At 31.3% G+C, this 21,082-nt stretch overlaps 1 long non-coding RNA gene across 1 annotated transcript in view; it reads left to right on the forward strand.

The window, feature by feature from the left end:
- The window catches only part of LOC116662642, a 370,728-nt gene that overhangs the window by 62,628 nt on the left and 287,018 nt on the right, over nucleotides 1–21,082 (forward strand). The window contains exon 2 of the long non-coding RNA XR_004318621.1: nucleotides 14,368–14,447. This is a non-coding gene — a long non-coding RNA (uncharacterized LOC116662642). The remainder of the gene's footprint in view (nucleotides 1–14,367; nucleotides 14,448–21,082) is intronic.

Raw genomic sequence — 21,082 nt, forward strand, 5'->3', positions numbered from 1 at the left:
TTTTTTATATATTTAGTAAAGTTTATACTGCATGTTACATTACAACACATTTTCTTATTAAATATTTAAGCAGAAGTGTCTGAATGTTAATCATTTATTATATTCATGGTAGTTTATTTCTTCTTCCTAAATTATTTAGAGTAAAATCTTTTTTCAAAGATTTTCTTTTGAAGGACTTTTAGTCTAGTGAAGACAGAAAATATAGTACATGTCAGCATCTAAAAGGAAATAATTACATTTCTCAGTAGAGCGGTATCGTTAAACACTAGCTCACAGAGAAGGAGCAGTGCAAGTTATAAAAAAAAGATAGCCACATATAGCCTCTTAGCCATAATTTTCCTTAGTAAAAGAAGGAGTGAAAATAAAATTCACTCACAAAATTTTGACAGTGAATTACATGCCAACATGTTGCTCTAGTTTGGGTAGGTCCATTAATTTCTGCCCATTTATTATTGTAATTTAAAAACCATTTCCTCAAAAGATTTTAAGAGAACATTAAATCAATAAATGTCAACACCTCATATAAAATGGAGATGATTTATTTCTTTACTTCATCTAAACAGATAATTGCTTAGACTCTAATGGGGACAAACCGGATTTCAAGGTAACTAGATCAGTCAGTTATAATATTGTGTATAGTTCAAAAGGTAAAAGACCCAAAGGCATTTATTTATTATTAAACCTTGGTATGTAAAACTGTTTTATAGTTTTAATTTATTCTTATTCTTAATACAGCTTTACATACATAAGCACAAACTAGCTCCTCAAAGCAAAAGCTGGTGTAAAAAATAATGAACTGACTTTATTTTGCTTAATAACATCTCTTTAAGTATCAAGAAAATAAGCAAATCAATTAATCAGCTTTTTTATATTGGAAAGAGCAGAATAATAGAGATGCATGCTTGATCATTTATCTCCATGTCTCCTTCAAAAAATTTTGTAACACCTTAAACTTCTAGTTCTAACCCATTATTTTTTCAAATCAGTCATTTTACAAATAAGGACATTAAGGCCCCCAAATGAAAATGTCTCATCAAAGGTTACACACAAATCTCTTATTTCTAGGTTCTTTCGTATATCTGTTCTGCTAATTATGTAAAGGCTCTCACTTAATATGTCAAACTTGGTTCATAATGAATATGAAGTAAAACCAATGAGAGAAACTACTAGTTATATGATTCTTGTTTATTTAGATGAATAGGCTAGGCCTCACAAGTGTTAAATATGATTTAATATCTTAATTAAATAATTGTTATATATAATGTAATAAATATATAGTGTAGGTCCCTTTCAGTACAAGTCATAATTTGATCTGCCTTACAATCTAGGAAATGATAGACTCAAAGAAAGAGAAGTTAGCTTTCATTTACTTTTGTAACTTTGGACCAGATGCACATTTCAAGCTTTTACCTTCATGTATTTATGCTTGCAAATTAATACATCAAGGGTAGCACTGTGTCCTTTTATAGATCGTTTGAATGAGAAAATAATGATCTCCCTGTTGATGATTTAACCTTCATTTATTCAGCCGGATTCTTACACCTTATAGGGAAATCTTTGAGAATGCATTAAGCTTAATAAAGCAGAGATTTTGCATTTCTGGTTTTTGTTTGGATTTATTTTTTAAGTTTCTGTAATTGTCATTTAGCAAATAGTTAAATAACTTGAAGACAGAATTAGAAATCCATATACCTTCCTGGCTGGAGTCCTCTAACTCAACTTTGAACTCTGTATGTCCTGAAACTAAGGAAACTTGATAATAATCATGAGTGTGACGGTTTCCTTCATTCTTTATAGTGTCTTTGCCTTTCAGGCATGTTCTAGCTAAGCTTCCTATCAGTTTCCTAAAAGGCCAGGTCTCTTTTTGGGCTATTTCCATTAAGTGTTGTACATAATCCAAATGATATCTACTGAATCATCATACATGAAAGGTCAGAGCAGTGCATCTGTGGATCATGTGCTCTTGTTCCTATATGTGAGGTACCTTGTCAACAGTGTGATGATCAGAGAAAGAATGGACTTCCCGGGAAGCTCATTAACAGGACCACGCATACATTTTACTCTAATGAAGTAGGAAAGGACCTTCTGAGACAAGCTCATTGTCCCCTCAGGTAATAATCTTTAATCCTTTAGGGCTCACGATATGGATCTCATTTCTTGTACTCACATGACATCAATCTTTGAAGTTTTCTTTCTCTGCTAAGAAAGACAGAAAAGGAAAGAAAGAAAGGATTGAGGGAGAGAAGGTAGGAAGGAAGGAAGGAAAAGGAAAGGAAAGAAAAGGAAAGGAAAAGAAAGAGGGAGGAAGAAAGAGAGGGGGGCACATTTTTATATCTATCTTTCTTTGAGGGAAAGCACTGAAGCTGATTTATTTCTTTAAGTAAGAACTTCATCTAAAATCTCTCCATGATCATGTATAAAGAAATATAGTCTCTTATTTGACATCAGAAGTTCTAACACTGGCATTGAAAATACCCTGAAAATTTTTAGACTAGGTATTCCTGAGCCATTACCATGAAAATTTTATCCTTTAGTGGATTTTGTATTTTTAAGGTGAAAATTCTTTAAATAAACAGCCCAGATGTAAAATATTCATATGTAAATCTCATATACAATGACATCTAAACTAACAGTTATTTGCTGTTTATTTAAATGGGAAAAGAAACTATATTAAAATATTTCATTTGAATTAAAGTTTAAAAGGGCAGGAGAAGGTAAAGTCAATGATTGTTGTACAAAATAGCATTTAATACAAAATGCTGATTACTTTTTCTGTTAATCAGATTTTTTCCAGTTTCATTGAGATAAAATTGACATATAGCACTGTGTAAGTTTAGGGTATACAAAATAACGATTTGATTTATATATATTACAAAATGATTACCACAATTCCACAATTGTTTAAACATCAATCATCCTATATAAATACAAAAAAGAAAGAAAATTTTTTAAACTTGTGATTAGAACTCTTAGGATTTACTCTCTTAACAACTTTCAAATATACCACACAGCAATGTTGACTATAGTCATCATGTTGTACATTACATCCCTAGTATTTATTTATCTTATGACTAGAAGTTTGTACTTTTTGACCGCCTTCATCCGTTCCCTCCTCCCCCCACCTACCACCTCCGGTAAACACAAATCTGATTTTTATTTGAGTTTGGAATTTTGTTTTGTTTTTATATTCCACATACAGTTGAGTATTTGTCTTTCTTTGACTTATTTCACTTAGTATAATGCCCTCAAGATCCATCCATGTTGTCACAAGGGGCAAATTTCCTTCTTTTTAATGGCTGAATAATATTCTAGTGTGTGTGTGTATAACAATTTCTTTATTCATATATCTGTGGATAGGCATTTAAATTGTTTTGATGTCTGACTATTGTAAATAATGCTGTCATGAACATGAGAGAGTAGATATCTCTTTGACATGATGTTTTTATCCCCATGAGTGGAACTGCTGGATCATATGGTAGTTCTATTTTTAGTTTTTTGAGTAAGTGCCATACAGTTTTCCATAGTGGCTGTACCAATTTACAGTCCTACCAACAGTGCACAAGAAGTTCCTTTTCTTTATATACTCTCCAGCATTTGTTATTCCTTGCCTTGTTGATGTAGCCATTCTAATAGGTGTGAGATAACATCTCATTGTGCTTTTCATTTTCATTTCTCTGATGATTAGAAATGTTTGTCATCTTTTCACGTACCTGTGGCCATTCACATATCTTCTTTGGAAAAATGTGTGTTCAGACCCTCTGCCCATTTTTTAATTGGGTTATTTGTTTTTTAGTTTTGTTGTTGTTGTTGTTGTTGGGTTTATGAGTTCTTTATATATTTTAGATATTACATTTTATCAGATACATGGTTTGCAAATACTTTTTCCCATTCCTTAGATTGTCTTTTCATTCTGTTAATTGTTTCTTTTGCTGTGCAGAAGCTTTTTAATTATAGCCTCTGTTGTTTGCTTTTGCTCTTGTTGCTTGTGCTTTAGGTGTCACATCCAAAACATAACTTGCCAAGACCCAAGTCAAGGAACTTTTTTACTGTGTTCGGCTGAGAATTTTATGGTTTCTGGTTTCACATTTAAGTCTTTAATCTATTTCGATTTAATTCTTGTGAGTGGTGTAAGACAGAGTTCTACTTTCATTCTTTTACATCTGAATATTTTTCAGTTTTCTCAGAAATGCTGATAACATTGTCAAAAATTTTCATTGACTCTTGTAAAATGAGTACTTTTAAATTAGAATTTAAATGAGAAGTTTGTACACAAAGGGCATTAACTTAACATTTGCTCAGAAATGGTTAGGTGTGGTTTATTTCTAACTTAAATGTTTATGGCACAAACAAAAACTTTAATATTTTATATGATTTTGAGGGGAAAAAAAAAAGGAAGCAGACTCAATGAGTCTCCATATCTGAAAGTTAGTAAAGGGTGAAGTCCCCTTTATATGGATCTGTTCTGTATCCACAGGATTCACCACTGTGTATTTAAGGCTGTCCAGCCATTAAGAAATAAGATGGCACATCCATGGCCTAGTCATTAGTGGGAGGGGCAGGAGAAGAAGAATATGAAGAATCAGATCAGTCCCATTGTCAGTGAATCTGATTGCTCTATTTAAATAAACATTTGAGTTCTTTCACTGACTATACAAAATTTATCTCCTTTGGTTTGCTTTGACAAATTCTGGAGGCTGTAGTATAGTAAATACAGCTCTCTAAGTGAAATAGAAAACAATTAATATAGCCTTGCTTTGCTACATCATGATTTTTGAATTCAGAAATGCCCCCATTTTTGGCTTATTAATTCATTTATTCATTATCTCTTGAACACCTGAGCACCAGAAATTTATAAGCAATAAATAAAGCATACCCTGGGGATTCATATAATAAATACACATTGTTTTGTCAGTAAAGGTTTTCTGTCTATGATGGAAATTGATATGTGATCATAAATTAAGAAAAGTGAAGATAGTCTGAAAAATGATAAGGCAAGCAATGATTATTATCATAAATATTGTTATATTATGGTGACTCTTGATAAGTTAATATAAGATAGAACTATTACATATATTATCTGATTTACTGAGATTTATTTCCTTCATTTAATAAATAACTAATGAATGTGAAATTCGTAGCAAAGAGTCTGATCCAAAGCAAGTATTCAATGTATGGTTGCAAGTGTAATTCTTAATGTCAAAGACTATTAATATTATTGTTACTATCTTAGAGCAAAAGAGGTTCCTATAGTGAAGATGTTAGATACATAAACAGGTGACAGAGACAAGGTTAAATTCTAGCTTTATCGGAATAAAAATAACTATGCTTTTGGCTTTTATTGTTAACATGCTAATTTCCTATGGACATGGTATGGTATATGGATTATATGATTCAGAACCTCTCTTGAGTTTGGAATTCTCTTTTGTTTCCTACTGATTTGCTTATTTCTGCCTAGTATATAATACAAGCATCTTAAGAGATTGGTCAACAATTAGATATTTAAGAGTTCTAAGAGAAAGGGATGCACAAGCCTAATATCTAGGTATGGGATGAAATGAGACTGAGAATGAAGTTTCAGATATTCTTTTTGTAAACTGAGTTATAGAAACTCATGCAAATTTTGTTCAAGTCAGGTGAACTTTAAAAGAAAGGGTGATGTTTGACTTCCTAAGAGGGGAGCATGGTCATCTCATTTCTAGGTTTCTCAGTGTATGAAAATAGAGGGCATCCTTGATATAGTACCTAACTGCTTGATCTAGTGATGTGGCCATATGAAAGAGAGGAATAATGAGACCTGCTGCTATTATCTAGAGCTCTGCTTTCCAATATGGTAGCCATTAGGCATATGTGGTCATTGCAACCTGAAGTATGGCTAGTTCAAACTGAGTTGTGCTGTAAGTGTGAAATACACACCAGATTTTGGAGCTTTAGTATGAAAAAAAAAAAAAAAAAGAACATGAGATACTCATTAATGACTTTCACATTGATATGTGTTGAAATAATATTTTAAATAATGTTAAATCAAATACATTATTAAATTAATTAATCACACAGTTTTTACTTTTGTTAATGTGGTTATTAGAAAATTTTAAGTTACTACAGTGGCATGAGTAATATTTCTCTTGGATAACACTGATCTAGAATGCAGTCAGTTTTAACCATCATGTGACAAGGAGATGGATAGGAAGATAGAAAGCCACACAAGTGAAGGACTACACATGCAGAACCAGATACAACTCTACAGGGATGAGGAACTATTTAGCTGGAATGTGGAGGATGGGTCATTCCAGAGTAGGGAGGTATTACTGGGCTCATAATCTTTCCTGCATAAGCTCACTAGCCTGGAGTGGCCCCCAGAATAAAAATCACCGTCTTTCTTCCACCGTTATCACCCTGTGATATCTTCAATGCTCCAAAGTCACATGGAGAATATTCATGGGGTAATAAGATTAAGTACCATATTTACATGGCAATAGGCAAAGTATTATATATATAATATTTATGAAGTATTCATATATATGTATATATATATTTATCTGATTCCCCCTTTCTATATATCTTCTCTAGAGGGATTTTAATTTCATATCCTGTCACTTTTTCATTGTTTATTATGGATTTAAAACAAAAAGGTTTTAGTATAAAGGCTTTAACTAGTAGAAATGCAAAACTGCTACCCCTGAAAAAATACATTCCTGCTACAGGAATTTCAAATTTCATGGTTAAATACATGACACATAAAAATCATATTGTTTTTCTTATAAATTAGGCCTACTAATAATGTCATTATCTAAGCCATTACTCCTGGAGAAAAGTATGACAGAAAAGAAAAGATATAGTAATAGAAAGGGGAATATATATGTATGATAATATATCATTCCTAATCAGCTTTTAATAAAATAAATGGTCAAGTTTTCAGGTGAATCATTCCACCCTGGACACTAGTACTTACAAAAGTTTATGAACATCACCAGCAGGAAGACTTGGGAATGTAAAATCACTCAGACCATTAGATGCCATCAAGATTGCTATGGTTTACTGAAAACTCCAGTTGGAAATTTAAGGAGGAGAGAGGAAAAGAGTCCAATTAGGAGGGCTCAGAACTAATTTTCTTTAAGAAATGTAGTTGCCCAGCTGCTTGACATTAAGTTCTTTCCACAAGGAAGCCACATCTGTCACCACTTATCTTCTCTGAATAACAGTTCATGTGAGCACAGTGCGCGTCAGACTGCAAAATTTTACAAGTAAAAAATTGTTCTTTTGTTTTCTATCTTTTTGTTTATAAGTTATTTCCTATATTCTGTCTTCCTACTTCTTCTGTTTCCCATTTATTACAAAACAAAGTTGTGGTTTCTTTATATGAAAGTGTCTTTGGTGACTTTCTCACACAAAGAACTGCTGAAGTAGAGAAACACTTCATGATGTAGGGAATATTGTATTTCTAAATCTGTTCAGCTTGTGTTCTTATTTTTGCACATGGTTATTTATGGTTGCTTTACATGTGGCCTATAAGAAACCTTTCTGTATTTCTAGACAAAACAAGTTAGTCAGCCCAATACTGGTATAGTTAATATAATCACTAAGCCAGTTAGTTTATATTGCAAACAGCAGTCAAAATTATGTTTGCACCTATACAGAAGTAAAACTTTTGTGACTAGATATAGTTATCTGCTTACCCAATATTTTCCATGTGGACCATCTGGGCAAACAAGAAAGATAAGAAGGCCTGTGTTTTACAATCAGTTTTGAGGGATAATCCTTTTATTCAATGTCAATTAAAAACAAGTATGAGGATGACATCTCAAAGACCTTCAGAATTCTTTTCAAGAAAGGATTTCCCTCCTCAATGAATATCTGGGAGTGAGGGAGGAATATTTTTGTTTCTCAAACATATCCTGGTAAGTCCTTATCACCTCCAAAATGTGCCTGGTCCTGGACTGTCTTTATTATCTCTTACTGCATCTTGAGATTTAATTCCTTTAATTTATGATGTTATTAAATAATGATCTTTCCCTTTAGAGCACTCTCTCAGTTACTAATTATTTATTAGCTAGGATAATTATTTGATGATTATCTGTATTCCTCATTTGACAATAATGTTATGAAAAGAGAAACCATGTCTGTTTTCACTAATTTTTATACCCTCAGTTCCTCACACAGTGTCTGGGTCATTATAGGTACTCAACTAATATTTGGGGAATTAAAGAATGAATGCCCAGTACTATTTTGTACTGAGTTGACGTGTCCTTAATTCCTAAAAGCATATTACAGGACAGGAAAAAACCAAACTTTTCTCCAGGCTTAATGATAGAGGAAAACAGAAGTGCATTTAACACTGCTAGTTAGAACCCATTCGTCAGTTGGTCTCATTAGAGTCAATAAGAGTCTGTTTAAGCCTCCCCAATGAAATGTGGAGGTATCCCATCACCTCATGAACCTCATCCAAATATGAGTCACATAGAGAGGATGATTTGTGTCTTTCTCAAGTTTTCTGCTACAGGGAATTTTACACTGATTCTCATCAGGAAGAAACCTGATCAGCACTCAGAGTAACAGTCATCATTCGGGAATAAGGGTGATGTAACCATACTTGCCAACACTAAACTTCCCCAGTTCTAGCTTATGTTGTATGAGAAAAAATTACACCTTACCATGTATGAAGTCTCTCACCCCAAGTAAGAACAAGCCTCAAGATTTACCTGTCAGTCTTCATGAAATATAAACTATAAAGAAACGTTCAATAAATGATGATACACTAAGAAAAATACAGACTTTGGGAAATTCTACCATACAAATGACTCATTTTTTTCCAACAAATGAATTACAGAGGGAGAAAAAGAAGTATTATGGAAATATGTAATTAATTAATTATTAATTATTCCAAATGAATAGTTAAGAGACCTAGGAAATATATTGAACTCATTTGTTTCCAAATTGAATCAAGTTTTTAAAAAATCTGGATATTTGGTGATAATATTAAGGAAACAGTAATTTTCAAATCTGATAATACATTGTGGTTATGTTTTTAAAAAGTTCATTTCTATCTACCTACTTGTTTATCCAGATGAAAATTTTAAAATATTTAATTCATTGAGGTCATTGAATTGAACCTAAAAATTAAATAAATATCATCAAAAACATAAACAAAATGTCAACATGTCCCATACATTTAATATCATACTAAGCAGAGCTAGCATTTCTTTTCACAGTTTTTCTTGAAGCCTATTAGGAGTTCAATAATCCATATATTTCACCTACAACATTATGGTATTTTACTCTCCCACCGGTACATTTCAGGATGAAAAGACACACCTTCATTTCCCAATAGTAAATAATTTCCAGGCAAGAGGCACCTGAATGTGTCCGTATGTAGGGAGTAAAAAAATCAAGAAAAAATCCAACAGAAACAAAAAGTATTTACTAAGCTTCTAAAGGGAATCCTTTACTAATGATGCACCATGGAAGTGAATTATTTTTAGTAACAATGTTACATAATATGGAAGAAAATGAACTTTTTATCCAATCATACTTTGCTATGTAGTAGCTGGAAAATATATATTTTTAAATGTCTTTCCATTACTCAAGGTGTGATAGAATGACAGGGAAAAACATTGTGATACTTTGATTTTGTATCAAAACAAACATTTTAAGCTATTAGTTTTTCTCTTTTTTGACAAAATTTTTTTCATGAATATTCATATTTTTCTGAAATAAAGAATAATTTTACTTGGCTTTTACAAATTGGTATTAAAATATTAACACAAAAATATAACTTCCACATAAACTCACTTTCAGGGCCTTTTCTTATTATAACATCAACCACAATGATTAGAGTGGTGTTCTGAAATGTGTTCTCAAGATGAGCTGATGACTTTGTTTTTTCTCCAGTTCCAAGAATAAATAATAATAAAGTCATACAGGGCATTTTGTTACAAAGCTAAAACATAATCAAAGGCAAATTAAAAAGGGACATATGCTTCATCAGACTAAATAGCTTATGTTTCCATTAAGTCAGAAACACAGGTTGCAGGCTTTATAGTTAGCCAGGGTTCATTGAAAACTGGCTATACCAGCTAACACAGAACTGCAGAGCTATTGAATAAAGGAGTATTCTGAACTTATGTCAGAAGCAACTTTAGATATAACAGAGTCCCTCAAACCTTATCAACTCAACAAGTGATGCAACTGAACACAACACAAATAATAGCAGATCAAGAAATGAAATTCTGAGTTCTATGATTTTCAACTTTATAGATTCTATCTGGAGTTGATAACACAATTTAATATTTATCTGTCAGATAACAACAGAAAATTAGCTCTACTATATTCAGGAAAAAAAGTCATCACATTAAGAACATAGGAACAAAAATATACCTGACTATTAGACCTGAAAGAGATATTAGAAGTCAACATTGAATATTTAGAAAATTATTGCTCTGGATGACCATTTTTAAAGGGGAGATCCTAAGAACCAGTTACAAATGTGCAAACTTTAGAAATAGAGTACATGTTCCTAAGGACAATGATGCTATCTATAGCTGTAAAAATTCTCTCACAGGACACTTCAAGAATCAAGGACTGCTGAGAACAAACTATTAGGATTATTTTCTAGACACTAAAGAATCAGGATATTTGTGTGCAAATCAGCTTTATAGTTGAACAGAATAGGTCTTGAGTGCAGCCACAATGTGACGCCATCAAGTTGAAATGGAGTCTAAGTGAACAGGGGAGGAAACAGGAGGTAGTTAAAAGAGCTTGAGTCCAAATACCACATAACCTGTCCTCCAGGCATCCACTCAGCCCAAAGGGTATTTAGGAACGATCTCTCACCTGGATTACAAGCCCTTTATGATTTATTATGTACTTTTTATTGATTAACTGATAGATAAATGACATTAATTTCATACCAGAGAACATACACAGTTGATGCTTACCAATTTTGATAAACAAACTATAGACTATTTAACTTTGACTCCGGTATTTCAATATTTATTTTTTTAAGGCATATACTGTTTCTCAGATTTTGAGGGATGTCAGTACACTAAAAACTCCATAATTTCCATGTAAACAATTTAAAATTAGTGTCTGACATTATTAAAAAAAATTAACTGAGTTTATTTGTATGTAGATTTATAATTTTTGAATGATCTAACTACCAGTGGTATCATATAGACTTGTCTTGAAATATCTGTTGTTTGATAAAAGGACAGTTTATTAACCTTGATTACATTGTCTGTCAAGCCTTTCAGAATTTCATTTTTTGTTTGTTTGGTAAACTCTTTTCCTGGTTTTAAAATTTTAGTAAAATATAGCTAATTTTTTTCAAACAACAGTGGTATGGGGGCTTTTATTCTTAAATCAACACTAAGTTATAGTAAGTTCATATTTGATGAAACATGTGGTTTATAATCATAAAATTGACTTATATGAGTATTAATTAGTATTATGAGTATTAATCATGCTGCAAAACCTCAGCAAATCGAAAAGAAAGGCAGACATGTATACCTTTGCCATTATACTACAGTACTATATTACTACTCTTTCCTTATCCTCTGTCTTTTGAGAATATTCAAGGATTTTTACCCAGAGAATGTGCCTGTATTTTCTTGGGAAAAAAATAAAATTGGTTACAACAAATAATAACATATATCTAATTAGAATAAGTTAAAATAGTGCAGGTATGATACAACTTTCAATAGATTCTTGATTTAAAAGCATTAATTATGTGTCTGGCAAAGCAGTTGTCCCTAATGTACGTTTCAAGACATCTGTGAAAACTCATAAAGGAAATGCTAAGAATAATGTAACACACGTTTTCTTTACATTTCTTTAACTGGTAATTCCACTAGGCAATCTAGTAATTCTGTGTAGATAATGATTAAGTTGTGAATGAGATATTAAATCACCAGGTAAGAAACAACTGTAATAGATATTTTCCTCAAACAATCTCAAAATCCAATTTTATCTGAATTGCTTATTAATATCCTTTATGTCCAAAACATTCTGAATAAAATATGAAAGTCTTTGTCAGTGCATTACAGCAAAGGTGGCTGTAAGGTCAGTTCGTGTTGAGTGTGGTCACAGGTTAGAGCTGTGATTTGTGCAGCTCTGCTGTGCAAGTGGAGCTCTTGCTTAGATTTGCTGTTGAAATTACAGTAAGTGCAATGTATTATAATTTTTTAAAATTAAATACTATTTATAGAAGTATAACATGCATATAGAAAACTTTAACAAATTGAATACTACCAGCACACCAAAATTCCTCCTTGATATATCTCCCAGTTGACAATACTTCTCCCCAAATTATCCACTATCCTGATTTCTAATTCTACATGTTAGTTTTGCTACTTTTGAACTTAATTCAAATTTTGTAGGAATTGTTTTCTTACATATTCTTTATATATTCTATATAAGTGATATTTGTGAGTATATATCTTGTTACATGTAGCAGTAATTAATTCATTTTTTTGCTCTGTTAATACTCAATTCTATTAATATACCATAGATAATTCATTTATTCTAATGTTGATAAATAACTGGGGTAGTTTACAGTTTGGGGCCATCATGAATGAAACTGCTATGTCATTCTTATAATAAATTGCAGAATCACAGGCTATGCACATGACTAACTTCAGCAGATAATGCCAAACAATTTTCCAAAGTATTTTACCAATTTACACTCCTGCTACCGATGTATGTGAGAAGTCTAGCTATTCTGCATTTTTGCCAATAATTGATATTGTCAGTCTCTTTAATTTTTTTTTTTTTTACTTTAAGTTATTCGAGTGAGTTTGTAGTGATATCACATTATGGTTTTAATTTATAACCCCATTATATTGATGACATTGAATACTTGTTTATGTGTATATTAGCCATTTAGTTGTCCTATACAATTTTTTTTCCCATTTGTATTCCCTGTCTTCATTTCTATTGAATTATAAGGATGCCTCATACATTCTGGATATGAATCTTTTGTTGTCGAAATGTATTACAAATATCTTTCTCCACTTTGTGCTCTTTTTTCATGCCCTTAATAGCATCTTTAAATGAACAAATATTAAACCAAGATCAGGAGGACATTTCCCTTTCTAATTATATCATTGTCATCCATAATTTACATACTTATATGTAAAAACACAGAAGGGAAACTTAATTTTTTCCATTTATACCATTCAATTGAGAACTGAATTTCTCTGCTATTAAAAAAAAACCTCATTCCTTCCACATAGTTTGAAAAGAGCCCTACCCAGCTTCATCATTCTTTTCTTCATCTGACAATTTATGTGTCAAGAATCATCAGCAGCAGCATGCCTAGCTAGGTGACACCCTGAGTAGATCATTATGATGTAATAATCATGAAATGAAGAACATAATACAAATGCCTAGAAAGAGAACAAACACAGTAAAGGTTTTATTTACCAAACTTAATATATACACATACATAATATATATATATGTATTCATATAAGTAAAACAAATTAATAAATACAACTTTGGAATTTGTATTACAGTCCATAAAAGGAATGATGTGGCTGATTAGTATTCTTAATTATTTTACTGTATCTTTTAAAGATTAGGAAAATAGACATATATTTTCAACAGCTCTAATGAGTTAAAATAACTTTAAATTTTATATTTGCAAGTATTAATCTATGAATTTGTCAATGACTTTATTAAAATGAATCTTCTTAAAATATTTATGGTCAATAGACAATAGAGCCAAATTTGTAACACTGTCTCTACTCATAGTTGATTGAGAAACACTTGAACACTTGTTATTTATTTCAATTTTAGAAGTTTCTTTTACATGATACAACTCATATACACAGTTTTAAAATATTTAAAATATAAGAAAAAGTTTGGCAGAGAATGATAAAAATCCCATTTTACAGTAAATTCCAGACAGTGCTGTATTTCCTTACATTTTGGTTTCTTTAGGATTAATTCTAGAAGCTTCCTACATTTTAAATACAGATAAAATAACTTGTTTGTTTCTTCATTTTACAATCACTAGACTATCACTGTTTAGTTCTGCTTCACTATTTAACTGTGCTTGGAGAGAGCTTAAATGATTCAATATCCTTATAAACTCATTGTTGAAACAAATGCATGTATCAAGCCCAGCTGTATAACTGAGAGTTAAATTCCATATAGAATACAATGTTTACTAAAGGATAAGTAATAAAAATGTGCTAATTTGAAGCTTACATATATATTATTAAAACTCAATAGTAACCATAGCAATTGTTTAGAATTTGGAACAACACATTTTTTTGGAAGAAAAATTTTATTGCTGACTTCAGTCATGGTGTTAATAAGAAGCAGACCAACTTTAGTCAAATTTTATTATTGTTTTTAAATTCTCTACAGACAGTACACCTCATGGATTGCCTATGCTGCAGATGGACTGCTCCCACTGCTTCGTCTTTGACTTGCCTCTACCAGTCACCGTGAGTGTTCTAAGATTAATAATCCAAATGTTAAACTCACTACTTTCTTTAATGAATTTCTGAATGACGTCATTATTTAATGACAGTGCACTGTGTAAGAGGAACATCTCTGTTTCACATGCAAAACATTAAGTTTTTCTTCTTGAATATACCATTGACATCATTAAATGGTATTCAGCTTGCCTCTTGGGGAACAGATGTGTAGTGTTTAGGTGAGGAAGATTTATCACAAGCATAATAATATTCTCACTTTTTATATTTATAAAACTTACTTTGGATTTATAAGCTTTTTAATGTTTATCGTAGTGAGTATCATAAATTGCTCATTTTCCTCACTCAGTATCTTCAAAAATGATTTTAGTATTAACAAAAATAATTCTTTACTTTTCTATGTAATTTATAGCTTCCACAAACTTCAGAACATTTTCAGGTACATATGCATACAAACCAAAACACACATATAACTTCTTCTTATCTTTACAGTTCAGATATTATTTCTGTTTTTCAACTGAGGAATCAATGATTCAGAGAACATTAACAATTTGTTTGAGTTCACGTGTTTATTCTTTCAACAAATATTTATTTAGTTCTCATTCCATGCCAAGATCTATGTGAGGAAATGGGAATAAAACAAGGTACATGAACAATTATTTCCCTCAAAAAATTTTGAATGAAAGTAATGGCTAAACTTGAACTTGACCCAAACCCTTGGCCTGTTACTCTTTCCACTCCACATTGCCCCTGTGAACTTCAAAGAGCTTGGGAAGAAGAAATGGAAAATCCTTACAAGAATATATTCAAAGTAAAAACATTATTGAGATTACATCTTTTATATCTTAACAGCTTCATGCCTCTGACTTGGTTTCAGGCTCTTGACAACAGGCTGAATACAGTTCATTATATATTCTTATTAGACAATACAAAACATCAGTGAGGAAAGCGAGATATACCCTTTTAAATGCAGAGTATTAGAATTTATTCTGAAGTGTGCTAAGGGCTGTGTCTTTATTCCTTCTGATAAGAACTCAAAATAAAAGAAAAAATTCTGTTTAATGGTTGTAACTACATTGATTTTTAAAAAAAAAATCATTGTCACAGCAAATGTAAAAGTGTCTTTTTTCTTAAAACAATTCTTTTCATTGTGAGATGATAACATTTACATTCTACCAGCCTTCTAGAGGGAAAAAAGCAGAATACAGTATTATGTTTATTATTGTGTAAAAACAGTGGTGTGATTGCATAATAAGTGGAAAAGAAAGAAAATGGACACGATGTCATTATACTATACTGGATGCTATTAAGAGCAGGTGGGAATTAAGCAAGTTTTGTTTGCTTGTCCAAAGTTCTTTCAAAGTAGCTTCTTAAGTAGTTGATGTTTACAGTGTGAATAATTTTTTTAAGTTAAAGAAACAAATTTTTTGGTTCTAAGGTGCCATCTTTTAAAAATGTGAGAAAAGAAAAATGAACTAGAAAAAAAATAGAGTGCAATTAATCAAAATGTTACTGTTTACCAACTTCTTCTTTTAATAATTATGGGATGAATGAATAAAGCCTTTCTCATATGACTTACCTTTCCTTTCAAATTCTGCACATTTGCAAGTAGATATATTTGTCTACTGATATTATTACTTATATACCTTTCTTAGTGCGATATAAAGGACTTTGAGTTTTCATTCTGCATTGAACCTAACCTCATACTCAATATCTGCATAACTGAGGAAGGGTAATATTGGGGTGTAGCAGGAACTGAGTTAGAGCATTTATTCTAAGCCTGAGAGATCTTCCTGACGACGGAGCCTCATTTATTGAGTGGTTAATAAGAATAACCTTTCCTTCTCAGAAATATCGGGAAAAAGTACGGTGTATTGGTCAGAGTCAGTCAAATGTGGGATAGAATGTCAGCTCACTGCTTTCTAAAAGTGCAATAACAATAAAGAATACAGTATTTGTGCCTCAGGAATTTTATGGCTTTTTTTCTGAAACCATGAAGTTTTCCCTACGAATTGTCTGGAACCTAGTAAATACTTGGACAGTGATAGCTTCTGTTGTTATTGATATTAATATATAAAGATCAAATCAAATGATGGATGTGAAATACTGTTCACAACTGTTCATGTGCAATTTACAGTTTCTATTATTATTATTATTAATCATTAACTTTAAAAGATATAATAAATCATAATTTTTTTCAATAACCCACACAGTTTCTTTTTTAGCTAAGGATAACAGAGGGTATCTTAGAGTTAGGACATAGATAGCCAAGTCCCCTTAAGTTAACATGATTTTTCACATTCTCCAAATTCCCACACTATTGTCATATTTGACTACATATAGCAAGTCCAAGAAAGAATAGTGATGTTGCTAAAATTAAATATAATCATATATGACTTACCTGTTTTATACAGCCAGCACCTATAATGTCATAATGACAGAATGAATATTCAATTAAGTTTTTTTTTAGACTCAGTAATAGTTATTTTCATTAAGAATAACATCTTTTTAATTATAGGTTGTCTGTATTCAAGGCATTCTTAACAATTTCTAAGCTTTACGAGAGTGAGGATCAATTGTAAAGTTGCCCTGTATTTAACATAGCCATGCCCTAAAAAATCCTTGGTTCTACAAAGCATTTACTGAAATCAAGATGCACTTTTAAAATCCATGTAGAGAAGAAACTCTATTGATTCAACTACTAGCAAGTGGGAAGCATAATGATTAGTGAGCAAAAACAAAATCTAACCATGTTCAGAGAGAGAAACAGAGAACACACATCAATAGCTCAGCTAAATGACTCAAATTCCTGCTAACACCATACAGAACACCGATTAGAACTGTTGCTTCTGCAATTCTGGTAAAACACTCCATGACTATAGTATACATGAAGTATACTGCTTTTTCCCATGTGACATAATAGTCTCCCACACGATGTGGTTTTTTTTTTTTTTTTTTTAACTATGTTATGTTCTAGCCATAAAAAAAAAATCATTCAATTTGTTTAACCCCACCAAAAAGAAAGAAAACAGTTCACTGATTTCTCTCATTCACCCGTAACCGTGTCTCTTGCAACCACCTATCTGGTCTCTGTATCAGTGAACTTCTATTTATTTTCTTGATTTTCTTTTTTTGAATTCCATGTGTAAAAGAGATAATATAGTACTTATCTTTCTCTGATTTATTTCACTTAATGTGATGCCCTCAAGTTTCAGAATTTATTCACACAGCCTTTGATAGACACTTAGATTGTTTCTTAACTATTGCAGTTAATGCTGCAATAAACATAGAAGTGAAATATCTTTTCAAATTAGTGTTTTTGTTTTCTTTAGATAAACACCTAGCGTGGAATTACTGGATCATAAGATAGTTATATTTTTAATTTTTTGATAAACCTCCATACTGTATTCTACAGTTGCTAAACCAGTTTACATTCACATTAACAGTACACATGAGTTCCCTTTTCTCCACATCCTCCCCAACACTTATTATTTCTTGTCTTTTTGATAATAGTCATCTAACAGGTAAGAGGTGATATCTCATTGTGGTTGTGATTTGCATTTTCCTGGTGATTGGTGATGTTCAGCATCTTTTCATGTATCTGTTGGCCATCTGAATGTCTTTGTTGGAAAAAAAAAATCTCTGCTCAGGTCTTCTGCCCACTTTTTAATTGAATTGTTTTGTTGTTGTTGTTGTTGTTATTGAGTTGAATGGGTTCTTTGTATATTTTGGTTATTAGTCCCTTATCAGATATATGTATTGCAATTATTTTCTCCCATTCAGTAGGTTGCCATTTCATTTTTTTGATAGGTTCCTTTGCTGTGCAGGTTTTTAGTTTGATGTAGTTCCACTTGTTTATTTTTCATTTTGTTGCTTTTGCTTTTGGCATGAGATTCAAAAAATCATCACCAAACTTATATCAAGGAGCTTCTGCCTATATCTTCTTCTAGGAACTTCATGGTTTCAGGTCTTATGTTGAAGTCCTTAATCCATTATGAGTTAATTTTTATGTATGGTATAAGATAATGGTCCAGCTTCATTATTTGCATGAGGCTGTCCAATTTTGCCAACTTCATTTATTAAACAGACTGTCTTTTCTTATTGTATTATTATTGGCTCCTTTGTCATAATTTAATTGAATATATATATGTGTGTGTATACACGCACACACACACACACACACACACACACACACAGGTTATTTCCGGGCTCTCTATTCTGTTCCACTGATCTATGGGTCTATTTTATGCCAGTACCATACTGTTTTAGTTAGTATACCTTTGTAATATAGTATACCTTTATAATATAATGAAATCAGGAAGTGTTATGCCTCTGGATTTGTTCATTTTTGTCAAGATTGCTTTGGCTGTTTGGGGTCTTTTTCAGTTCCATACAAATTTTGATTTTTTTTTGTTCAATTTCTGTGAACAATACCATTGGAATTGTCATAAAGATTGCATTGAATCTGTAGATTGCTTTAGGTAGTATGCACATTTTAATAACATTAATTCTTCCAATCCATGAGTATGGAATATCTTTTTATTTATTTGTGTCCTCTTCAATTTCTTTCAGTAGGGTCTTATAGTTTTCAATATATAGACCTTGCACCTCCTTGGTTAAATTATTCCTAGGATTTTATTATTTTATGCAATTGTAAATGAGATTGTTTTATCAATTTTTTTCTAATAGTTCACTTTAGTGCAAAGAAAGACAATAAATTTTTGCATATTGATTTTGTATTTAGCAACATTTCTGAATTCATTTATTAGTACTAACAGTTTTTTGATGAAGTCTTTAGGGTTTTCTATATGTAGTATCATGTTATCTACAAATAGTGACAGTTTTACTTCTTCCTTTTCCAATTTGGATGCCTTTCATTTCTTTCTCTTGCCTAATTGCTCTGACTAGGACTTCCAATACTGTGTTGAATAAACAATGTTGAGAGACAGCATCCGTGTCTTGTTCCTGATCTTAGAAGAAAAGCTATCATGCTTTTCACTATTAATAATATTAACTGTGGGTTGGTCTTATATGTTGAGATACATTTCCCTTTTCACCTACTTTGTTGAGAGTTTTTATCAAAAATGGATGTTCAATTTTCTCAAAAGATTTTTCTGATTATAAAATGTTATTCTTCATTTTGTTAATGTGGTATATGCCACTGACTAATTTATGGATGTTGAACCATCCTTGTATCTCCAGAATAAATAAACATGACATTGATCATGGTGTATAATCCTTTTAATGTATTATTAAATTCAGTTTGCTAATATTTTGTTGAGAATTTCTGAAACCATGTTCATCAGGAATATTGGCCTGTAATTCCCTTTTTTGGCACCCTTATCTGGTTTTGGTATCAGAATAATGCTGGCTTCATAAAATGTGTTTGGAAGATACATTACTGATTCAATCTCCTTGTTAGTAATCAGTCTGTTCAGATTTTCTATTTCAACATGATTCAGTCATGGTAGGTTTTATATTTTTAGGAATTATTCCATGTCTCCCAGGTTGTCCAATTTGTTGGTGTATAATTGCTCATAGTAGTCTCATGGTATTTTTCATTTCTGTAGTATTGTTTTATTTAAAAATTTTACTGAAAAGATAATACTCCATAAAGCTGTAATAAAACTTACACATGAATTTACATAGCCCACCTCCATCTGTGAAATTTTCTTCCTTTCCTATTTGAATATATCTATTTTCAAAGTTAGTTTGAGATAACAATGCTTTGGAAATGATTACTTGGGCAATCCTCCTTCTGTGAAAATCATATTGAAAAAGAATTTAGATAGGAATTCTCACAAACTAAATTATCAATATTTTTAGGAAAAATGATAGTGAATATGTTATTTGGATGTCAATGCACAATTACTCTCTTTGGTGGAATACTTGCTGCACAAAAAAATAAAATACTTAATATTTTATTTATAAATATTTTATATTTATATATATAAATTATATATTAATATAATATTATATTATATATTAATTATATATATAATTATATATTATATAATATATAATAATTATATATTAATATATAATATTTTAAAATAATAAAATAAAAACAATAATAAAATAAAAATACTTAATATTTTTTTCTCAAACATTAAACATCTAAGGAAAGTCATTAATACAGTACCTATGAAAATGCAGGGAAATCATTTGATCACAATAAAATCTCAAAACATTTTGCCTGAGTAGGAGTGACGTATACAAACCCACTGACCTTATATACAAAAAATTGATCTGTGAAAGCTTGAGAATGAACCGGATGGAAACATGACAGTAAATACAATATCATGAAAACATCACAGACATCAGAGACCCAGTTAAATATTTGGAGAATGATCAGACATGTTTCAATCAATGATGCCTAAGTTTTCAAGATTGTGCTAAAATTAGAAACTGATAGATTCTGAAAAACTCCATATTGTAAGTAACCCATAAACATTTGGGCCTAGCCATCTTCAACCAAGGCTTAGAGTATGTAAAAGTGGTCCTGTAGACATTAACCCGCTACCATTATCCTACAGGGCCAAGAAAGGGAATGAGTCTTTAGATTTGTCCCTTAGAAAGGTAATGTTTAGGGAGAGGTTGAAAAGGGAAGAGAGAGGGAAGGACACCAGTATGAAAAAGAGGAA

The sequence above is a fragment of the Camelus ferus genome, chromosome 3 (genome assembly GCF_009834535.1).
Source record: "Camelus ferus isolate YT-003-E chromosome 3, BCGSAC_Cfer_1.0, whole genome shotgun sequence".
NCBI lineage: Eukaryota > Metazoa > Chordata > Mammalia > Artiodactyla > Camelidae > Camelus > Camelus ferus.